This window comes from Dasypus novemcinctus, chromosome 17, assembly GCF_030445035.2.
Source record: "Dasypus novemcinctus isolate mDasNov1 chromosome 17, mDasNov1.1.hap2, whole genome shotgun sequence".
Lineage (NCBI taxonomy): Eukaryota > Metazoa > Chordata > Mammalia > Cingulata > Dasypodidae > Dasypus > Dasypus novemcinctus.
This window is the reverse complement of record NC_080689.1, coordinates 32,317,190-32,340,093: the sequence shown is the minus strand read 5'-3', so window position 1 is coordinate 32,340,093 and position 22,904 is coordinate 32,317,190. Positions and strand designations below refer to the sequence as shown.

General features: G+C 40.3%; 1 protein-coding gene and 1 non-coding gene across 7 annotated transcripts in view; one reads left to right on the top strand and one right to left on the bottom strand.

Annotated features, from left to right (window-relative positions):
* PPM1B (protein phosphatase, Mg2+/Mn2+ dependent 1B) overlaps window positions 1-22,456 on the bottom strand; it is a 129,653-nt gene extending 107,197 nt beyond the window's left edge. For 5 of the 6 annotated variants that reach the window (XM_023588067.3, XM_023588071.3, XM_058278491.2 and 2 more), the window contains exon 1: window positions 21,904-22,436. The gene's annotated coding sequence lies outside the window, so the exon portion shown is untranslated. Of the gene's footprint in view, window positions 1-21,903 lie in introns of all 6 variants that reach the window. The other variant, XM_058278492.2, reaches the window with a different exon arrangement.
* LOC111763647 (U6 spliceosomal RNA) lies at window positions 6,895-7,001 on the top strand. The gene has a single exon (XR_002796479.1). It is a non-coding gene; the product is annotated as a U6 spliceosomal RNA (small nuclear RNA).
* Window positions 22,457-22,904: the final 448 nt, after the last annotated feature.

The following is a 22,904-nucleotide window of genomic DNA, read 5'->3' as shown; positions in this document are numbered from 1 at the left end:
TGCCCTGTAATTCTCGAATTAAATTTTAATGCATTGAGATGAGAGTAATTAAGCCAATGGCCAAATTTCAGTAAGTAAAGACCCTTGAAAGATATGAGAAGTTTTTTCTAAATTATAATTGAAACAAATGGTAGAATTATATTCCAGGGCCAAATAGTCAATATGCTTTTGAGGTTATTTATAATTTTAAGGTATTATCAAAACAAAGAGGCCTTAACCTCCTATGAAGGAAAAGAAAACATTTCTCACATAAGGTATCATTAATTCTATCGTACTTGGGTGTATCTCCCTAGGTTTATCCAGATGCAAATTAGTTAACATTAAGTCTGTCAAATCTTGACAATGCCAAAAACCTAAGTTTTTAATTAATTTTTTTTAAAAAAGATTTATTTATTTATTTCTCCCATCCCTCCACTGGCTGCTCTCTGTGTCCACTCACTGTTTGTTCTTGTGTCCACTTGTATTCTCACTGGCAGCTCCAGGAACCCTGGGACCTTCCAGAGTGGGAGAGAGGCATCATTCTCTTGCGCCACCTTAGCTCCCTGGTTTGCTGCATCTCTTACTGTCTCTCCTCTGTGTCTCTTTTTGTTGCATCATCTTGCTGCATCAGCTTTCCACGTTGCCAGCACTCCTGAGTGGGGCAGCAATCCTGTGCAGGGCAGAACTCCACGTGGCCCAGCTCACCACACAAGCCAGATTGCCTTCACCAGGAGACCCCGAGTATCACACCCTGGATCTCTTATATGGTAGACAGGAGCCCAATTGCTTGAGCCACATCCACTTGCCGAATTCAAAGTGAAATGACAAGTTTTTCACAGAACAGAATAAGGGACATAAGACAAGTCTTAATTTATAGGGAAAGGGAAGCAGACTTGGCCCAGTGGATAGAGCGTCCATCTACCACATGGGAGGTCCACGGTTCAAACCCTGGGCCTCCTTGACCTGTGTGCAGCTGGCCCACGCACAGTGTTGATGCATGCAAGGAATGCCCTGCCATGCAGGGGTGTCCCCACATAGGGGAGCCCCACACACAAGGAGTGCACCCTGTAAGGAGAGCCACCCAGCACGAAAGAAAGTTCAGCCTCCCCAGGAATGGCACCGAACACACGGAGAGCTGACACACAAGATGACACAACAAAAAGAAACACAGATTCCCGTGCCGCTGACAAGAGAAGCAGACAAAGAAGAACACGCAGCAAATGGACACAGAGAGCAGACAACAGGGGTGTTGGGGGGGGGAAGGGGAGAGAAATAAATAAAAAATAAATCTTAAAAAAAAAAATTATATGGAAAGAAGTCGGTTTGTGAAACCTTGTCTAAGGTAATGTGTTTTCTCCTAAGATGGATGGTTTTCATAAAATCAGGATAGAAATATGTAGGACAAGACTTGAATGAATATGGAAAGTAGTAGAACAAATTTCGTCTGTTGACGACTGTAATTTCATCTAAGTTAAAGATGAAACTTATCTTAAGATAAAGTAACATCTATATGGATATATAAAGTTATATAAGATTAAAGGAAATTATAGGTTGTAGGAAGTCTATAAAAGCATTTTCTAAACTGACGGATTTCTATGTAAATAGCTGATTCTGGGAGGCCATTATCAAGCAAAAATCTATAAATTGATATTGATAACAAAACCTAACTTTATAGCAGGAAAACCTATCAGATGCCACCTCAATTTGTTCTGATCTATGTAAGATTTGTTTACTGAATGGTGTACTGACACAAAACTAAACTTTTACTTTCTCTGTTAAGTAACACAATTTTCTTAAATGGCTGGTCTGTTTTGAGTGGAAGGACATAAATGACCTCTTGAAATAATCAATATATAAAAAGAACAAAGAATCTGTGCATTATTAGAATGGATTTATCATATCCTTAATGGTTTTTAAAAATACAGGAAAGTGGATGTGCCTCAAACAGATGGGCACCCACCTACCACACAAGAGGTCCCAGGTTCGGCTCCCAGTGCCTCCTAAAGCAGGTCAGCGAGCTGACACAATAGGCTACCATGGCAAGCTGACGCAACAAGAAGACAGAGCGAAGAGAAACAATAAGGATTTCCCTTCAGAAACCAGGGAGGTTAGAAGACAGTGGTATGATACAATTAGGACACTGAAAGAGAAAAACTGCCAGCCAAGAATTCTTTATCCAGCAAAACTGTCCTTCAAATATGAAGGCGAGTATAAAATATTTAAACAAACAAAAAGAAACTGAGAGTTTGCAAAAGAGAATCCACCTTTGCAGAAATATTAAAGGAAGCCTGAGAACATTAAAGAAACAGGCAAGAGGCTTGGAGGAGAGTATAGAAGAAAGAATAGCAGAAAGAAAACCCAAAAGAGTAAAAAGACAGACAAAAATATGACATATTAAAAACAAAATATAAAATAGTGGAAGTAAATAGTGCATTTACATTAATATCACTGAATGTAAATGAATTAAATTCCCCCATCAAAAGATAAAGGCTGAGAGAGTGAATAAAAAAACATGAGCCATTCATATGCTGCTTACAAGAAACTCACCTTAGACCCACAGTTACAAAAAGGCTGAAAGCGAAAGGTTGGAAAAAAATACTCCATGCAAATAGTAAGCAAAAAAGAGCGGAGGTAGCCACACTAATATCAGAAAAAAAACAGACTTCAAGCGCAAAAAAGTTATAAGAGATACAGAAGACCATTATATATTAATAAAAGCAACAACCACCAGGAAGAGGTAACAGTCATAAATATCTATACACCTAACCAGGGTGCCCCAAAATTCATGACACAAACACTAGAAAACTGAAGGGAGAAATAGACATCTCTACAATAATAGCTGGAGACTTCAACACCATACTCACATCATTAGATAGAACTAGACATAAGATCAACAAGGAAACAGAGAACTTATAGAATACGATAAACAAATTAGACATTAACAGACATACTGCATACAAATTCAGCTGGTTATACATACTACTCAAGGTCCCATGGATCTTTCTCCAGGATAGACCACATGTTAGGGTACAATGCAGCTCTCGATAAATATAAAAAGACTGGAATTGTACAAAGCACCTTCTCAGACCATAAATGAAATGAAACTGGAAATCAATAATAGACAGGAAAACAGTAAATCAGCAAATGTGTGGAGACTAAGTAACACACTCCTAAATAATTAGTGGGTCAAATAAGAAATTATAAGTGGAATCAGTAAATATATTGAGACAAATGAAAATAACATAACATCAAAACTTATGAGATACAGCAAAGGCAGTCTTGAGAGGGAAATTTATAGCCCTAAATGTCTTTATTAAAAAAGAATAGAGATAAACTCAAAATTTAACTGAACTAGAGAAGTGAGAAAAAGAACAGCAAACCAATCCCAAAGCAAGCAGAAAGAAATAATAAAGATTAGAGCAGAAATAAATGAAATTGAAAAAAAAAACAGAGAGAGAAAAATCAACAAAACCAAAAGCTGGTTCTTTGAGAAGATCAATAAATTGACAAACCCCAAGCTAGACTAACAAAGAAAACAAGAGAGAAGATACAATCAGAAAATACAATCAGAAATGAAAGGGGGGAAGTTACAACTGACCCCTCAGAAATAAAAAGGATCATAAGAGGACATTATGAGAAAATACATGCCAACAAACTAGACAACCTAGATGAAACAAATACCTAGAAATGCACAACCAACCTACATTGAAGCTACAAAGAAATACAAGAACTTAATAAACCAATCACATTTAAAGAGATTGAATCTGTCATCAAAAATCTCACAGCAAAAAAAAAGTTTCAGACCAGATTGACTTCACAAGTAAATTCTACCACGCATTTTGAAAAGAACACCAATCCTGTTTAAACACTTACACTGGGGAAGCGGACTTGGCCCAATGGATAGGGCATCCACCTACCACATGGGAGGTCCACGGTTCAAACCCCAGGCATCCTTGACCCATGTGGAGCTGGTCCATGCACAGTGCTGATGCACGCAAGGAGTGCCCTGCCACGAAGGGGTGTCCCCCACGTTGGGGAGCCCCACACGCAAGGAGTGCGCCCTGTAAGGAGAGCCACCCAGCGCGAAAGAAAGTGCAGCCTGCCCAAAAATGGCTCCGCACACACAGAGATGACACAACAAGACAACACAACAAAAAGAAACACGGATTCCCGGTGCCACTGACACGGATAGAAGTGGTCACAGAAGAACACACAGCGAATGGACACAGAGAGCAGACAACTGGGGGGGAAGAAATAAATTTTTAAAAATCTTTAAAAAACAAAAAAACACAAAATTGAAGAGGAGATAAATTACTAACACATTTTATGAAGCCAACATCACCCTAATACCAAAGCCAGATAAAGATACTATGAGAAAAAAAAATTAAAGACTAATCTCTCAAATGAACATAGATACAAAAATTCTCAACAAAATACTTACAAATCCAATTTACCAGCATATCAAAAAACTTAATATATCACAACCAAGGGGATTAACATCTGTTATGCAAGGCCGATTCAACATAAGAAAATCAATCAATGTAATACACCATATTAACAAACTGAAGAGAAAAAAACACATGATCATCTCAATCAACACAGAAAAGGCATTCAACAAAATCCAGCATCCTTTTTTGATAAAACACTTCAAAGATAGCAATAAAAGGAAAATTCCTCCACATTACTAAAGGCAAGTATGAAAAACCCACAGCCAATATCATACTCAATGGGGAAAGGTTGAAAGTTTTTCCTCTAAGACTAAGAACAAGACAAGGATGCCCACTATTACCAAGGGTATTCAATATTGTACTAGAACTTCCAGCTAGGGCAATCAGACAAAAAAAAAAAAAATTAAAGGCATCTACACAGGAAAAGAGGAAGTAAAACTCTCACTGTTTGCAGATGACATGATCCTGTAACTTAGAAAATCCTGAGATATACATGACAAAGCTACCTGAGCTAATTTATTTCAGCAAAGTGGCAGGATACAAGATCAACATGCAAAAATCAGTAATGTTTTTGTACACTAGTACTGAAAATGCAGAGAAGGAAATCAGGTAAAAAATGCCATTTACAAAAGCAACAAAAAGACTCAAAATATCTAGCAATTAATTTAACCAAAGTAGTACAGGATCTGTAAGTGGAAAACTACAAAACAATGCTAAAAGAAAATTTAAAAGACCAAAACAAATGAAAAAACATTCCATGTTCATGGATTAAAAGAATAAATATCATGAAGATGTCAATCTTACCCAAACTGATTTACAGATTCAATGCAATACCAATCAAAACACCAACAGCTTACCTTACAGAACTAGAAAAGGCAATTACCAAATTCACTTGGAAAGGAAAGTGCACTGGAATAGTCAAAAGCATTCTAAAAAAAGAAGAGCAATGTAGGAGGAAACTCACTGCCTGACCCTGAACATATTACAACGCTACAGTGGCCAAAACAGCATGGTACTGGCATAAAGATAGACACATTGATCAGTGGAACAGAAATGAGAATCCAGAAATAAACCCTCTCCTATACAGTAAACTGGTTTTTGACAAACCTACCAAGTTAATCTTAACGGATGAAAGAGTTTCTTCAATAAATGGTGTGGGACAACTGGGTATCTATAACCAAAAGAATGAAAGAGGACCCCTATCTCACTCCCCATTCAAGAATCAATTCAAAATGGATCAAAGATCTAAACATAAATGCTAGGACCAATACAATTACTACAAGAAAATGTAGGGAAACATCTTAAAGACCTTGTAGTAGGTGGTGGTTTCCTAGACTTCACACCCAAAACACACTTAACAAAAGAAAAAATGAATAAATGGGACCTCCTCAAAATTAAACACTTTAGCACTTCAAAGGACTTTGTCAAAAGGGTGAAAAGGAAGCCAACTCAATAGGAGAAAATATTTGGAAATCACATATCCGATAAGAGTTTAATATCCAGGATATATAAAGAGATGTTACAACTCAACAATAAAAATAACAAAAATACAAATCGCCCAATTAAAAAATGGGCAAACAACTTGAACAGACATTTGTCCAAAGAAGAAATACAAATGGCAAAAAAATACTTGAAGAAATGCTCAACATCACTAATGATTAGGGAAGTATAAATAAAAACAAGATATCATGTCACACCTATCAGAATGGCCACTATTAAAAAGACAGAGAACTACAAATGTTGGAGAGGATGTGGAGAGATAGAACACGTATTCACTGCTGGTGGGAATGCAGAATGGTACAGGCACTGTGGAGGACTGTTTGGCAGTTCCTAAAGAAGTTGATTATAGACTTGTCAAGTGACCCTCCAATACCACTACTGGGTATATACTCAGAAGAAGTGAGAGCAGTGACACGAACAGACATGCACACATCTGCACACCAATGTTCACAGTGGCATCATTCACGATGGCCAAAATCTGGAAACAACCCAGGTGTACATCAACCAATAAACGGATAAACAAACTACGGTATATTCACATGATACAATATTATACAGCTGTACGAAGAAATGAAGTCATAAAGCAAATGACAACATGGATGAACCTAGAGGACAATATGTTGAGCAAAGCAAGCCAGACACAAAGGACAAATACTGTATGATTGTGTTACTACAAACCAAATATACTGTGTGTCATATTGTATGATTCAAAAAAAAATTCATATGTACCCAGTACATTTAGTTGAGAAATGTATGTTTTTATTCAATTGTTTTCTTTTTAGTTTTTACTTGTTTATATTTTCAATTATTAAATGTATAAAATAAAGCCAAAAAAAAAAAGAGAGACACTGGGTAAGCATAAAGAACAATATGAAAGCCTACAAAGAAAAGTAACAGACTGTATGGGAATGAAAGACATGGTGGATGAGATTAAAAATACATCAGCAGCACTTAAGAGCGGGCTTGAGTGCTCACTTCGGCAGCACATACATTAAAATTGGAACAATACAGAGAAGATTAGCATGGCCCATGCTCAAGGATGACACACAAATTGGTGAAGCGTTCCATATTTTTACAAGATGGCGCAACAAAAAGAAACACAGATTCCCGTGCCACTGACAACAACAGAAGTAGACAAAAAAAAAAGAACACACAGCAAATAGACACAGAGAACAGAAAACTGGGGCGGGGTGGGGGGGGAGAGAAAGAAATAAATAAATCTTTTTTTAAAATTATTTTAAAAAGGGCAGGCTTAAATTGTTCATGAAATTAGTGACTTTGAAGACAGAACATTTGCAATGGAAAAGACAGGAAAAAAAAAAAAAAGAATTAAAAAATGGAAGAGAGTCTCAAGGGAGTGAATAACAATGTGAAACACACAAACATGCACATTATCAGTGTCCTAGAAGAAGAAAATGGAAAAGGTGCAGAAAGAATATTTGAGGAAATAAGACTGAAAACTTCCCAACCCTTAAGAAAGATAAAAATATCAATATCCAAGAATACACCCCCAAAAATAATAAATCCGAACAGATCTACCCCAAGACACATACTATTCAGAACAACAAATATCAGAGATAAAGAGAAGATTCTGAAAGCAGCAAGAGAAAAGAAAGGCATGACATATGAGGGAAACTCCCTAAGATTAAATGCTGACCTCTCATCAGAAACCACAGAGGCAAGAAGAAAGTGGCATGATGTATTTAAGATACTGAAAGAGAAAAACTTCCAGCCATGAATTTTATAACTGGCAAAAGTGTCCTTCAAAAATGAGGGAGACTTCAAAGACAAAAAGTGAGAGATTACCACCAAAAGACCAGAATTACAAGAAATACTAAAGAGAGTGCTGCAGACTGAAAGGAAAATCAAAGGGTGAATAGTGTAGAAATGAAGGAACTATACTAGTCAGGGTTTCCTAGGAAACAGAATCAATAGGACAAATCCATAAATACTTTTAGGTTTTTCTCTCATGTGATCATGGGGATGCACAAGTCCAAATTCCACAGGCAAACTGCAAACCAGGGGCTCCAATGAAGGTCCCTGATGAGTTCCCAGGGGACACTGTCCAAAGTCAAACTGGAAAATTCTCTCTGAATGCTGAAATCACCTCCCCTTTTAAGACATTCAATTACTGAATAAAAGTCACTCACTGCTGATATAATCAGTAATGTATGCAATCAACTCACTGATGATTAAAATCCATAAATGGGGAAACGGATGTGGCTCAAGCAGTTGGGCTCCAATTTACCATATAGGAGTACAGGGTTCAATGTCCAGGGCCTCCTGGTTAAGGCAAGCTGGCCCACGCGGTGAGCTGGCCCATGCGGAGTGCCAGCCCATGTGAGAATGCACCCTAACCGCCCCCACCCCACACGGGAGTGCTGCCCTGCGCAGGAGTACGGGCTCACGTGGAGAGCTGGCTCAGCAAGATGACACAACAAAACACACAGAGAAGAGACTATAAGAGACATAGCAGAACAGGGAGGTGAGGTGGCACAAGAGAATTATCACCTCTCTCCCATACCAGAAGGTCCCAGGATTGGTTCCCAGAGCCACCTAATGAGAAATACAAGCAGACACAGAAGAACACACAGCAAATGGACAGAGAGCAAATAAAAAATAAAATAAAAAAATAAAATAAATCTTTTTTAAAAAAGTCCATAAATGTCCTTGTATTATAATTAACCCACTGCTTGCTTCACCAAACAATTGGGAACAATTACCTGCCCAAGATTTGCCTAACCATCACAGTCCACCCCTTGTCAACCTGGCTGCCATACACATTACCTTAAACCATACTTTGTCTCTAAATAGAAACAATAACAGGCACTCATATATATATATTCCTAACAATAATCAACTGTCCTGCATACAACCAGAAATGTACTAATTTCCTACAAAATAGGGTACAAGTCCTTGGGGTATATAAACTCAAACCTGACATCCTTAAATATTATGACATGAAACTAATGCAATTTATGTCAGATGATAAGGGGGAAAGTTAAGGAAGAAAACAAAGATATCTGTTTTATGTACATATACAATGACATAACAAAACAAGAAAGAAAGATTCATAACCATTATAGTCCTCATTTCCGTAACTGGTCACGTGGTCAACAGATAAAGTTCCTATTCATCACTACCTTCTTCCACTACCCATTCCATGTTCCTATTACCTTCAGTAAGCACCCCAGCTGGTTCTTTGCCTGGTGAGGTGACCCAACTTTCATTCCTGAAGATTCTGTGCCATTGTTAGTCCTGTCTGGATTGGGATGTTAAAATTTTCCATTGACTTTAATCACAGGGCATGGCAGTACCAAGAGATGCCCTAGAGGATTTCCTATATTCCAGGCAAACTCCTTTTTACCCCCATTACATGGGTGCAGTCTTATTTTTCCTTGACACTCAGGATCAATCACCCCAGCCAGGACAGTAATTCCCTTCTTTGCCTGTTGATTCAGAGGTAAGAGGAGCCCAAAGTGGCCAGGTGGCAGTTTTAACTTCTAGATCAATGGAATCACTGTTGTGTTCCCTGGGTAGAAGCACTCCTCCTTTTGGAACTAAGACCTGTAGACCAGCAGAGCTTAAAGTTGCAGGGTTAAGAAGGCAAAATTTTTCCTAGTAGATCACTAGGGGTAATAGAGAGTGGTGCTACTCCCTTGCCTTGATTCCTGGACCCATGAATCCTGGCAATGGGAGAAACAGCACCATAAAGTTAACACTGATTTAGAGCATACACAGCCTCCTGGGGAACACTGCCCCAGCCCTGCAAGGTATTGCAACCTAGTTGGCATTGTAATTTAGTCTTCAAAAGGCCATTCCACTAGTCTATCAATCCAGCTGCTTCAGGATGATGGGGAAGATGGTAAGATGAGTGAATTCCACGGGCATGTGTCCATTCCTGTACATCATTTGCTGTGAAATGGGTTCCCTTGCTGTGTGAAATGCCATGGTGGTGGATAAGATATCCCATAAATCCACAGACAGTAGTTTTGGAAGAAGCATTATACAGAGGGAACAAAAACCCATAAAGAGTATGTGTCAACTCCAGTTAAAACAAATGGCTGCCCCTTCTATGATGGAAGTGTCCAATATAATAGCAGGCTGATTACCTCAGGGAATGGTGCCATATCAGGGGCTGAGTGTGGGTCTCTGCTACTGGCAGATTGGGCACTCAGCAGTGGCTATAGTTAAGTCAGCTTTGGTGAGGGGAAGTCCATGTTGCTGAGCCCATGCATAAACTCCATCCCTACTTCCATGGCCCTTTGTTCATGAGCTCATTGGGCAATGACAGGAGTGGCTGAGCGTTAGCCACAGAGCAGGTCATCTTATCCACTTGATTATTAAAATCTTCCTTGGCTGAAGTCACCCCCCTGGTGAGCTTTCAAGGGGGACACAAATATTTTCATGTTTTTTACCTACTCAGAAAGGTCTATCCACATACCTCTTCCCCAGACCTCTTTGTCACCAATTTTCCAAACATGTTCAAATCCCCAACCATCCAGCCAAACCACTGGTAACAGCCCATGAATTAATGCACAAACGTACCTCTGGCCATTTCTTCTTCCAAGCAAAATGAACAACCTGGTGCGCTGCTTGAAATTCTACCCACCGGAAGGATTTGCCCTTACCACTGTCCTTCAGGCATGTCCCAGAAGGAGGCTGCACTGCTGCAGCCACCCATTTCAAGAGGTACCTGCATATCATGCAGAACCATCTGTAAACCAGGCCTGAGTTTTCTCTTTCTCAGTCAACTGATTTTAAGCGACTCTCCAAGAGGCCAAAGCTGTGGGCTGGGAAAGTAAAGGTAACATGGCAGGGATGGTAACCATGGGCATTTGGGCTACTTCCTTATGTAACATAGGACCTGCTCAAGCCCTACTTCATACACACCAGTTCCACTTTATCATGAGTACTGCTGTGCACACCCAACTTTATGGTTTGGTGGGTCAGACAATACCAGTTCTTGATAAGCAACTGAGGTCTCATGGTAACTTGGTGGCCCATGGTTAAGTATTCAATCTCTACTAAGGCCCAGTAGTAGGCCAAAAGCTGTTTCTCAAAATGAGAGTAGTTAACTGCAGAGGATGACAGGGAATTGCTCCAAAATCCTAAGGGTCTGCGCTGTGATTCTCCTATAGGGGACTGCCAAAGGTTCCAGACAGCATCTCTATTTGTCAATGACACTTCCAGCACCATAGGATCTGCTGGATCATCTACCCAAGTGGTAGTGCAGGTTGCTCAACAGCCTTAATCTGTCACAGAGCCTCCTCTTGTTCAGTTACCAATCAAAACTAGCAGTTTTTCTGGTCACTGAGTAAATGAGCCTGAGTAGCACACCCAAATTAGGAATGTGTTGTCTCCAAAATCCAAAGAGACCAATTAAGTATTGTGTCACTTTCCTGGTCAAAGGAGGGGCAAGATACAGCTTATCCTTCACTTTTAGAAGAGATATCTTGACATGCCCCACACCACTGGACACCTAGAAATTTCAACGAGGTAGAAGGCCCCTGTATTTTTGTTAGATTTATCTCCCATCCCCTCTCACGTAAATGCCTTACCAGTAAGTCTGGAGTCATGCTCCTCCTTGCTCACTAGGTCTTATCAACACAGTATCATCAATACAACTGACCAGTGTGATGTCTTGTGGGAAGGAAAAACAATCGAGGTCCCTGCAGACAATATCATGACATAGGGCTGGAGAAATGATATACCCCTGAGGCAGGACAGTAAGATATATTACTGGCCTTGCCAGCTGAAAGCAAACTGTTTTGAGTGGTCCTTAATAATGGCAACTGAGGTGGCAGACTTGGATCAGTGGTTAGGGCATCCGTCTACCACATGGGAGGTCCACTGTTCAAAACCCGGGCCTCCCTGACCCGAGTGGAGCTGGCCCATGCACAGTGCTCTGCCACGCAGGGGTGTCCCCCGCGTAGGGGAGCCCCACGTGCAAGGAGTGCGCACCATAAGGAGAGCCACCCAGCACGAAACAAAGTGCAGCCTGCCCAGGAATGGTACTGCACACATGGAGAGCTGACACAAGATGACGCAACAAAAAGAAACAGATTCCCATGCCGCTGACAACAACAGAAGCGGACAAAGCCGACGCAGCAAATAGACACAGAGAACAGACAACTGGGGTGGGGAGGGGGGGAATAAATAAATAAATAAATCTTTAAAAAAAAAATAATGGCAATTGAGGAAAAAGCATGTGCCAGATCAACAGCCGCATACAAGGTACCAAGGGATATGCTGATTTGATCAAGTAATGGTACCACATCTGGGCCAGTGGCTGCGATTGGAGTCACCACCTGATTAAAAAGTACGATAATCTACTGTCATCCTCCAAGATCCATCTGTTTCCTGCACAGGCAAAACAGGAGACTTGAATGGGGATGCGGTGGGAATCACCACCCCTGCATCCTTCAAATTCTTGATGGTAGCACTAATCTCTGAAATCCCTATGAGAATCCACTATTGCTTTTGATATACTATTTTCCTAGGTAGGGGCACTTCTAGTAGCTTCCCCTTGGTCTTTCCTACCATAAATAGCCCTCACTCCACAAATTAGGGATCAAATGTGGGGATTCTGCCAGTTACTGGGTATGTCTATTCCAATTACACATTCTATAACTGGGGAAATAACCAAAGAATGAGTCTGGGGAGCCACCCCACTATGAGACAGACCTGAGCTAAAACTCCATTAAACACCTGACCTCCATAAGCCCCTACTCTGACTGGTGAACCACAGTGATGTTTTGGGTCTCCTGGAATTAATGCCATCTTTGAGCCAGTGTCTAATAATTCCCAAAATGTCTGATTTCCTTTTCCCCAATGCGCAGTTAACTCTAGTAAAAGGCCGTCGGTCTCCTTGGGGAAAGCTGGAAGTAAGATTAATAGCATAAATTTTTGGCAGCATACCAGGATCCTTCCCCTAGGGGACCTGGCCTTCTTCTCATTCAAGGGACTCTGAGTCTGCAAATTGTCAAGTCTGGGAATTAAGGGACTGGGATTCTCTGTGTCTGTAATTCAAGTCAGGGTTTTGTTCATTCTACCTACAACTCTTCTGCTTATACAGATAAAAGTAGGAATTTAGTAGACTGCCCATGTATTTCAATTCTAGGTACCCCATGATTCTATTAGCCAATGCCATAGTTCTACACAACTCAGACTCTTTTGATTGCTGAGTCTGTATTTCATTGCAGTAGCCAGTCCCACCTTGTCTTTGGTGATTAACTGCTGATACTTGACTTTTACTGGCCCAGGATCCAGTCATCCCCATAATGTTAAAGGATTCTAGTTCCATTATAACAGTTCCTATAGTAATATCTAGACTACAGAGAGGAGCAACCACAGAGCTCTTCAGGGAAGATGGAGTCAGTCTTACATATTCCTCACTGTCCTGGTTAAAGGTGTGTACTCTGTACATTCCTGGGGTGGGTGGGCAGGTCTTAAGTGGTAAATCCATTCTAGCATTCCAATCTCTCTAAGCCTTTAGATCCCCTCATCTCCAATATACATGGGTAAATCCAGCCCTTTCTAACCCCTCAAGCTATAGCTTTGAATCCAGAATTTCGGCTTAGTGGGCCCATATCAATAAATTCAGCCTGATTCAACTTTGTATTCCTTCCCATACCCTTAGTATCCATTTCCACACATATTCCCCTGATTTCTATCTATATAAGTTGTAAAACTCTTAATTGTATTAGTAAGCCAAAAGGGTGCTGATGCAAAGCACCAGAAATCTGTTGGATTTTAATGGGTATTTATTTGGGGCAAAAGCTTAAGGTTACAAGCCCCTAAAGAGTCCAACTCAAGGTACCATAAGAGGTATTTTCTCACTCAAGTCAGTTCAATGTGGTCAAATCAAAGCCCTACTTGAGTTGATCAAGTAAAAAAAAAAAAAAAAAAGGAAAACCTTTGAATCTAATACAATGAAAGGGTGTCCAGTTTACAAATATAATCAATATCTTTTTGGGGATACAATCTGATGCAATTACCAAAAAATGCTGACACAGTTTTATAAACGGGCAAGGGGTATTTTTGGAGAAAATGTCAGATGCTTAGTGGAAAAGACTGCTGTTGGGAACATGGAGCCAAAAGTTATTTCTGATAAGGCCTTAGAAAGAAACGATGAAACTATTGGAAACTGGAGGAAAGGTGCTACATATTTTAAAGTTGCAGAGAACTTAGGATAATTGACTCCTAATGTTACATGGAAAGCAGAATTTGAAAATTACAAAACTTGGATATTTAGCCAAGGAGCTTTCCAAACTAAATGCAGAAAATGCAGCCTGGCTTCTCCTTGTAGCTTACAGCAAAATGTTAGTGGAAAGAGATACGTTTACACTGATAACTGAATTGTTGGGCTCAAAGAAGCCAGAAACTGATTCTGGAAATTTTACACTTCTGGAAATCAAGCCTCCAGATTAATAGTGCCCCATTTGAGGAATAAACTAAACTTGGAACTTGTAAGTCAGAATTGAAAATGCAGTTATCCAGGAACAACTTGTGGAAAATCTTACTGTCTGATGGCTTGGACCCTTGCTTCCCGCATGCTAAACCAACAAGCTTTTTGCAAGATTTGCGTGAACAAAAACACCGTCAGCCTAAACTAAAAGGGACATGGAGGGGAGAGGTGGAAGGTAAAGCAGCTTTAAGAGAAAAACCATGGAAGGTGAGGTGGAATTAAGACACCTCCTTGGGCCCCAGAACTTGAAGAGGGTGGATGCTCCAGCCAGCTGTTCAGAAGAGTTTTCCCACCTCAAGGTACAGAGAGGGTAGAATACATTTCCCCAAGGGTTGGGAAAGTGAGGTAGACACCCCAGTGCTCTGAGAGGGGTGGACCTGTTCCCTCTAGATTAGGGAAGGCCAGGTCACCACCTCACTATTCTGAGGCAATTGGGCCTGTATGCCAGAGATTAGGGAGAATGTTGCCACCACCTCACTGTACTAAGAGGGTTGAGACTCTACCCCAGAGATTGGATTAAATGTGGCCATCACCCCAACATTCTTGGAGGATGAGGTCTGGAGCTCAGTCACCACCCAGATACTTGATGAGGGAGGAACCAAGAAAATGGCCACTGGGCAAGCCTGTGGCAAGGGTTTGCCCCCATGAGATTCCGAGGAGGAAAAGAAACCATCATCTTAAGAAAGACTCTCAAACTTTGAAATCTAATGGAGTATGCCCTGAAGGTTTTCAGAACTGTTGAGAACCTGTGAGGCATGCTTCCCTCCCCAGTTCTCATTACGTTAATGCAAATGTTTATCTTATGTCTGTCCCTTTGTATATTGGAAGCAGGTAAACTGTTTTGTAAGTTTCACAGGTCTACAGTCAGAGAGGACCTTGCCCTAAGACAAACTGTATAACTGATTCATTGTGATATGACTTTATACTTAGCATTATTACTGATTTAAGGTTTTTTTCTTTTTTTTTCTTTATTTTTTAATATTACATTCAAAATATGAGGTCCCCATATACCCCCACAGCAACAATCTCGTCCATCATCATGAGACATTCATGCATTTGGTGAATGCATCTCTGAGCACCGCTGCACCTCGTGGTCGGTGGTCCACATCATAGCCCACACTCTCCCATGTTCCACCCAGTGGGCCATGGGAGGACATACAATGTCCAGTAACTGCAGCATCACCCAGGACAATTCTAAGTCCCAAAAACGCCTCCAAATCTCATCTCTTCCTCCCATTGATTTAAGTTTTTTTTTAAATATTGTAATGACTTTTTAGAATTCAGAGGGTATAGTGAAACAGTTTGAGACTATTTATGAGCCCCAAAAAGGAAAGACTATGTTTGTAAACTGGTCTGTTCCTCTGTGTGTGACTCCCTTTGGTTGTATTAGACTCAGCTGAAATATCTTTCATTAGGGCTTTGATTAGAGTGTAACAAGTTAAGCCCAGTCCCCTTGCCGGACTATATAAAAGGAAACTTGCTCAAGAAGACATATAGAGGCACAGGAAGAAAGAAAACTCCACAGACATGACAGGAGAGAGCTTTGATGTGGCAGCCCAGGGAAGAAAGACAAGCCATTTGCCTGATAGTTTGCAGCTGAAGAGACCAGAGTAGCTGAGCTGAGGAAGGGGGTGGGGGGGGCTACGGACAATACGACAACAAACCCTTTGCCAGCCTACAGCTGAGACCGGGAAAAGTTGGGCCCACAGAGCCTTAAGAGGAAGAAGGGAGGAGAGACCAGGCCCACCTTCTTACTTTAACACAGTGGTAACTGACTTTGGTGAGAAACCAAACTTGAGTTGGACTCTTTAAGGCCTTGTAACTGTTAAGTTTTACCCCAAATAAATACTTTATAAAAGCAACAGATTTCTGCTACTTTGCATAATCACCTTTTTGGCTGACAAATACAGAACTGTAAATAAATTAAAGGGTAAAAAGACAGATAATAGGAGATGACAACAGAAAGCCTAAGGAAAATAATGGATTAAATGCCTTTACAGTAATAACATTTAATGTTAATAGCTTGAATTCCCCAATCAAAAGACAGACAAAATGGATAAAAAAATATGTTGTCTACAAGAGACCCACCTCAGATGTAAAGACACAACCAAGATAAAAGTAAAAGGTTGACAAAGGTATTCCATGCATATAGTAACCAAAAAAGAGCTGTAGTAGCAATATTAATATTGGACAAAATATATTTTAAATGCAAAACTGTTATAAGGGATGAAGTTCATTATTTACTAATAAAAGGGACAATTCATCAAGAAGAAATAACTATAATATTTATGCACCTAATCTGAGTGCCCCCAAGATATACAAAGGCAAACACTGGCAAAACTGAAGGGAGAAATATGTGTCTCTACAATAATAGTTGGAGACTTCAATATACCACTCTCGGTATTGGATAGAACATCTGGACAAAGGATAAACAAAGAAACGGAGAACGTGAATAATATGATAAATGAACTTGACCGACCAGACATCCTTCTCCAAGACAGATCATATATTGGGTCACAAGACAGATCTCAATAAATTTAAAAAGATTGAATTATACAAAACACACTCTATGATCATAACAGAATGAAGCTGGATATCAATAATGAACAGAAAAAGGAAAAATTCTTAAATACATGGAGATTAAACAACACAATCAGTGGGTCAAAGAAGAAATTGCATGAGAATTGTGCAACTATCCTGAGATGAATGAAAATGAGAATACAACATATCAAAACCTACAGGACATCACAAAGGCAGTGCTGAGAAGGAAATTTACAGCTTACATCAATGCTTACCATCAAAAAGAAAAGAAAAGAAAAGAACTAAAATTGAAGATATAACTGCACATCTGCAGGAACTAGAGAAAGAATAGCAAACTAAGAAATAGTAAAGATCAAAGCAGAAATAAATGAAATGGAGAACAAAAAAATAATAGAATCAACAAAACCAAAAGTTGGTTCTTTGAGAAAGTCAGCAAAATCAAGAAACACTTGGCAAAAACTGACGAAGAAAAAAAAAAAAGAGCAAAAAAAATCTGAAATGAGAGGGGGGACGACATTAGCACTGACCCCATAGAAATAAGAGATCATAAAAGGATAGTATGAGCAACTATAAGCCAAAAAACTAGACAATGTAGAGGAGATAGACAAATTCCTAAAAACACACACGCCACTGTCCTAAACTGGCCCAAAAAGTAACAGAAGATAAAAATAAAAATTTTTTAGAAAAAAGAAACAGAAGACAAGGGTGGGGTTAGAGAATGGAGAATAATGCTTAAGCTGTACAAAATTTCTATTTGAGATGATGGAAAAATTTTGGTTAAGAATGATTGTGACGGTAGAACTGAAACACACATTTGAGTGTGGTGAAAAGGAGAAAAATCAGACTATATATACATTACTAAAATAAAGTTTAAAAAAAATAGCCATACAACAGAGTGAACCATAAAGAAACCACAGACTACAGACAATTACAAAAAAGTTCTTTCATCAATTGTGGAAAATGTACCACACTAATGAGAAGTGTTAATAACAGTTTAGTACATGGTAACTCCGTTTTTTATGCATGATTTTTCTGTAAAACTACAATTAAAAAATGAAAATTAAATAAATTGAAAGGGAGAAACAAAGCACCCTGAAATCTGAACGAAAACTTAAAACACGAGCAAATGTGGTATTTATGCTTCCTAGGATGTTACATGCTAATAAAAAGTTAGTCTTGGGAAGCGGACTTGGCCCAGTGGTTAGGGCATCCTCTACCACATGGGAGGTCCCTGGTTCAAACCCTGGGCCTCCTTGACCAGTGTGGAGCTGGCCCATGCGGAGTGCTGATGCGCGCAAGAGTGCGGTGCCATGCAGGGGTGTCCCCCGCACAGGGGAGCCCCATGCACAAGGAGCGCGCCCTGTAAGGAGAGCTGTCCAGCACGAAAAAAGTGCAGCCTGCCCAGGAATGGCGCCGCACACAGGGAGAGCTGACACAAGATGATGCAACAAAAATAAACAGATTCCTATGCTGCTGACAACAGAAGCAGACAAAGAAGAACAGGCAGCAAATAGACACAGAGAACAGACAACTGGGGCAGGGGTGGGGGGCAAGGGGAGAGAAATAAATCAATCTTATTAAAAAAAGTTAGTCTCGATATCATCAAATAGCATGAAAAATTTATACAGAATCATGTAGACCACACTTTTGGAAAACTTCACATTATTAAGAATTTGATAAAAGGTTCTTTTTATCTTAACACTGATATTCAACTACTCATCAAATTACTCAAGTTACTCTAAATAGGGGTCACATTTAAAGGGAAAGTATAGATGGAATGTGGAAAAGTGCATCTTAATCTTGAGCTAAATCTGCATGAACAGGTTAAATCACATAATTATTTGAGAAAAGCTTCCAAAATGGCTAAACAGAGATCATTCTAGGATATTTAAATTAGCCTAAAAGACCAAAGTTATTTTAAATCAATGCATTGATGTTAGCAAGTATCACCAACAAAAATAAGGATGAAATATAGATTATGAAGTTCAATGAGCTTATGCACCTGTTTCTTCATCCATACTTATCAGATCAGTCACCGGAAGCTGATGACATTTTATAAAGTTTATGGAAGTCAAAAACAAGGAGGACCAAATTTTCCCAAAATCTAACCCACCCTACCTTCACTGTTTCCTTTTTGTATAGGATAATGAAATGGGAAGATTACATATCTGGGATCTACCCCATTTCCAGGAACTTTATCGTTTTACAATATCACCAATCAAGCAGTTTTCCTAATGGATAATTCTGCTGAGATGATGTGAAAATACACTCTAAAATAAAACTCTACAGCTGCTAATGCAAAAGTATTCAGTTTTGTTTCAAATTCAAAAATGAGCTTACTAAGGGGAAAAAAGCATCAAATACAATGTGAAAAATCACTGGAAATCCAGAAATGCCATTTTCCAAAAAATTCTCTTACCACTACTTGTGATTTTATAAAATTTAAGCTATTATTTGGGTAAATTTTGCTACCAGAATTTTGGAATTGAAAAAACTTTTAGTCTAATACTGTCAGTAGTTTGCCAAGTAAAACTTTTGCCTAAAACCATTGAATGGTGAAAGGCATATTTCACAATAAAGTAAAATATTTTAAGGATTACACTTTGGTAAGTCCATTTTATTTACTTCAATAATATCTTATCAAGAATTATAGAGGTAGAATTACTTTCTACGCTAGGTAATAGTTTCGTATAACATATAAATAATTATAATACAAATAATATATTTAAATAACACCAATGAGTGCAGGGGGAAAAAAATTACCCTCTATATTGTGCAAAATAAACATTTACCAACCCAATTAGGAGGGCTAGTTTACCTGGTAAAAGTTCGCAATCCTTTCACTATTTGGCTCAAGTAGTTTTTAATGAATCTCCACAATCACTAAACAATAGCCTGGCAAGCATGCCAAGAGACAGTCTTTCACATTCTAATTGAAGACTCCATAAAAGATGTACCTTACAGGAAAATACTGTAACTTTCAACAGCTGCCACTTTTTCTGTACTTGTTAAATTGTGAACAGTTTTTAGATGCAGGGTTATTTAGACACTACACTCTTCTTTTAGATGATGTACTCTTAGGGATTTAGTAATTATAATATGTGATTTACTAATATAAAACAGTATGTACTAACATGACTATCAGGCAAATAAAAAGGCTTCCACCTATTACTGACCTCTTCATAGAAATCAGACACCCAGTGTAGAAAACGATTGAAACTACTGATAATCACTTCTAAGAGAATCACATCAAAAAAATTAAAAGGATAAAGTAAAGAAAGAAAAGAAACTACTGGGTAAATCTTAACAGGTATGAAGGCCTGAATGAATATACTATTTGAAGCTAATAATGCAACATAATGAACCAAAGCAGAAACTGTAATAAGACTGGGAGCAAAAACAAATTAACAGGGAAAAGACGACATAATAAATTAATTAAATTTTAAAATGGCACTGAAAAAAGGTAAGCAAAAGCACAGTTTAAAAAGAACACATATACAAACAAAAAAATGGATTACCCCTGAAAAACTATTGAATTTTTAAAAATCAGTTCGAAATACTAAATTCTAAAAGCTCTATTTAAACTACACATTGTCCATTTGGGAATCCACTAAAACATTTCCTTAAAAAGTTACACTTTCCTATAACTTCAACTGTATTATGGGGGGGGAAAAAAGGCCTGGACTCTTGGAAAAGACTAGTTTAATAATTAGATTAACCTGACTATTTATTTAGAAATGCTCTATTTAAAAGTAGGCCAACAATAGGAACTTTGCTATTGCACAAGAGAGAGTAAATGAAATGTCTCTTAACATTTAGCATGTATGGCATGTTTCTCCATCTCCTAGAACATACGGAGAAACATATCCTGTCTCCCCTGTATAATTTACCATTTCTCCATCCATGCAGTAGCCCAAATAAATGAGTTCCTGTGTTAATCCCATAATAAACCTCAGTAATTCTCACATCACAGGAGTTATAAACCTTAACAGAAAAAAATCTTTCCCAAAATAGCTACAAAACACTAAGACTACTCAAATTCCTAAATAATCCTTTTACAAAACTGCTGCCAACATTACTCTGATACATTCAACACGTGGAGCCTATTTTAAAAGGTCTTTAACTGTGTCTTCATCGAAACAGCTTCTTGGTTGCTCACGTCTTTTTAAAGTTTTCAAGGCGTTTCCTTACACCAATCTGAATACTGATTCTAGGTTGCAAATGGGCAAATGTTCTATGTCTGCAAAACCTGACATTAGAGGTTATAAAGTTGGACAGTCTACTCCTCATGGGCGTCAGAGATTGGGAGTTCTGCATTCGCCGCGAACAGTAAGGACGATACCAAGTTTCATTTAAGAACCTCACTGTTAAAAAGAATGACATCCGAAAAGAACGGTCCCGGGGGAAGGGGGTAAGAGAGGCTCAGGCCCTGAAAAGAAACAAAAAAGATTTAAAGCCATTAAGGAGGAAGGCGAGGGTGAGAAGTATAGACAGAAGAGCGAGAAAGAACATTTAACAAGGCAGTGAAGTGAAGCTCAGAGTAGAGCAGAAGCTGATAAGGCAACGAATGGGAAAAGGTAGTGTTCTCAAATAAGGCATGCACCAGGAAAAAAAAAAGAGTTAAGGCCTGAAGTAGTTCCAGTGTTTTCGTGTGAAAGAGATACAGGCAGACTAAAGCGAAGAAAAGCAGTTTTAGGCAGGGCGCTCGAGCTACCTAGCATCCCTTGCCGGGTGCCTGTCCCAGTCCTCAGCCGAGAGCGGAGGCGGCGGTTCGGGAAAAGGCCTACCCAGGTGCCAGGCCTGGCGTTCCGCTCCCCCAGGCTCTGCGGCAGGAGAGCGAGAAACGAAGATTAGGAAGTCACAGGTTCTAAGCCCGCAGCTCGGTGGCAACTCGAAAACGGTCCCGGGGCCTCGACGGTGCCCGCGAGCCGTTTCCCCTTCGCCCGGCGCGCCGAGCGGCCTTACCTGGGGCGAGAGACGGAGACGAGGACTAGGGCGTCTCGCTCGCGCCAAGCGCAGAGCCCCCTTGCTGAACGCAGCCCAGGTTTCCAACACAGGCGCGACCCAAACTGTGCCGCGGATCCCCCCTCGGGGTCTCGGCCGCCGCCTCCGGGGCTGTTTATACCGTTGGGCCCCTCACGCCGCCGCCGCCGCCGCTGCCGCCTTCTCTCCACGCCAGCGCCGCTGCTGATTCCACCGCCGCCGCCACCTCCTCCGCCGCAGCCTCGTCTCTCTGGAGCATCTTCCAACCACCGAACTCCGAGAAATAGAGACTCCAGCGGCGCCGGCAGGAAACTCCCCCGCAACTGCTAGGGGGACAACTCCATCAGATCACCGGCGCCTTTTCCGCCATTGAGCAGCAGACGCTCAGCTCCTTCGGCAACCTCCTCCTGGCCCTCCTGTTCTTCCCCGCCCCTCACTGAGCCCCGCCCCCAACATCCCATTGGGACGCCGCGCGTCCTGTTGCTGCACCCGGTTTGCTGGGAAACCTGCCAATCATAGGCTTCCCGCCCACTTTGACGGCCTTCCGGACCTCGGTTCTGTTTTCCCCGCCCACTCTGCCCCGCCCCTGAGCGCCTAATTTCCCATTGGGTCTAAATGGCCACCTTCAATTGGCAAGATCGTCTATCCATCAAAGCCCGCCCACTGAAGGGGACCCAACCTTTTATTACCATTTATTTCTTTCAGGCCCACCTCGGCTATACCCTACCTCCCGGACGACATGGACCAACCCACACTGCCAGCCATAAGTAGAGATCTTCGTCAATCAAGTAACGCCCACCTGCGCTCCGACCCCTAACAATTTCCTTTTCTTATTGGTCCAAATGGTGGCCGGAACCCTCAGGCATTGGTTTTCGTTACATGTCCGTCACTGAGCCAATTTCCAAGTCCGTCACAGCGGCTTTTTTCAAATAAGCGCGCAAAAGGCGGTCAAGTATCGGAAATGCGATTGGCTAGTCTTTTTA